A 1,738-nucleotide genomic window follows, 5' to 3' on the forward strand; every position below is an offset into this window, starting at 1 on the left:
GGCTTGTTCTAACCGCTGCTGTGCTTGTCCCTAGAAGCAGCTGTTGAGGCGTGCTCGGGGAGAGAGGCTGGGCCAGGGGCTGGAGGGTGCTGAGTTTGAGAAGGGTCCCCAGGGGACTGGGAAGTGACGCTGGAACAAAGACCTGCAGGAGGGGAGGGGGCGCCCCACGATTAGGAGGGACCACCCCCTGGTGAACTGCAAGGACAGAGGCCTGGGGGAGGCTCAGAGAAGAGGGGGGGCCCAGTGGCTGCTGAGGGATGAGGGGAGGGGCAGGAAGGGGTCTGGGAGGTGGAAGGTCAAGGTCCTGGCAGTCGTGGGGAAGAGCTGGCCTTCTCTGTGATGGAGACGGGCCGCTCTGGAGGGTTTGAGCGGAGGAGTGAGGCGCTCTGACACGTTTAGAAGGATCCTTCTTGCTGCCATTTTGAGGAAGGGCTCTACTGGGGTGCGGGGCGAAGGCGGGTAGAGGGACCGTTAGGGAGGCAGTTGCAGCGGTCAAGGTGAGAGGTGATGCTGGCTGGGTCCAGGGCGCCGAGAAATGGTCAGATTCTGGATCTATTTTGAAACCAGAGTGAGCAGGATTGGTTGAAGGGTTGGGGGGGGCATATGAGACCCAGAGGAGTTAAGGATTACTGCAGGCCTTCCGGCCCGGGCAGTGAGAAGGACGCAGTTGGTATTTACAGAGGTACAAAGAGGGTGAGAGGAGCAGGTTGATAGGGGGACGGAAGTCACAGGTGCAGTTTTGGATATAGTGTGTGTGCCGTGTGCGTTAGACCTCTATATCTGTTGGGATTCTGTGCCTGAACATGGCAGGAAACCCTGGCTAACAGCATCTTAAATAAAATAGAACTTTATCTCTGGCATGTAGACACAGTCTGGCAGCTCCAGGGTCATTGACTAACATTCTATTATCCTTGGCAAATGGCTGCCACTTCCTAGTACAATGTGGCTGCTTGAGCTCCAGCCCTCACATGCATATTCCATCTGGCAGGAAAAGGAATGAGGAAGAACACTCTAGGGACATTTCTCGGAAGTGTCACAGGACACTTCCACTTAAATTCCACTGCACAACACTTAGTCACAAGGTTGCCCCTAACTGGGAAATGTAGTGTTTATTTCAAGCGGCAAGGTTGCCAGCAATGGTTTCATTGAGGAAGAAAGAAACGTGGTTACTGGGAGGCAAGTGATATTTTCTGCCACAACCCAAAGCCAGTAGGCAGTAGGATACATAGTGGGGAGTTCAGAACAAAGTTCTGGAGACATAAGCTTAGACGCATGGCCACACAGAGAGTATTTAAAGCAGCGGACCTGGCTAAGGTCACGCAGGGAGTGAGTGAAGACAGGGAGGAGAAGGGGACTAAGGACTGAGCCATGGGGCATGCCCCACCCCCACCTTCATTTATAAAGAGCAAGGGAGCCTGAGAAGGTGCAGCCAGAGAGGGAGGAGGGACCCAGCAAGGGAGCCCCCGGGTCGAACCCTGCAGCTGGGCTGCTGGCTGAACCCGGGATCCAGGGGGCAGTCCCTGGGGACTCTACCAGGAGCATCTTTGGAGGAAGGGTCAGGGGGACAGAAAGGGAACGAGCAGGAAGGAAGTGGAGACCCACAAACGCAGACACAGCTTTCAAAGTGTTTTGCTGTAAAGGGTGCAGAGACGGGGTGGTAGCTGGTGGGGACATGGGGTCAAGAGAAAGTCGTTTGCTGTTTCTGATCGTAGAAATAACAGCGTACTTGTTATGCCGT

The 1,738-nt window shown here is 54.9% G+C and overlaps 1 protein-coding gene across 1 annotated transcript in view; it reads left to right on the forward strand.

The window, feature by feature from the left end:
* Positions 1–1,738, forward strand: part of RIBC2 (RIB43A domain with coiled-coils 2) — a 16,533-nt gene that overhangs the window by 10,502 nt on the left and 4,293 nt on the right. The gene's annotated exons all lie outside the window — the stretch shown is intronic.

This window comes from Crocuta crocuta, unplaced genomic scaffold, assembly GCF_008692635.1.
Source record: "Crocuta crocuta isolate KB4526 unplaced genomic scaffold, BGI_CrCroc_1.0 scaffold143, whole genome shotgun sequence".
NCBI lineage: Eukaryota > Metazoa > Chordata > Mammalia > Carnivora > Hyaenidae > Crocuta > Crocuta crocuta.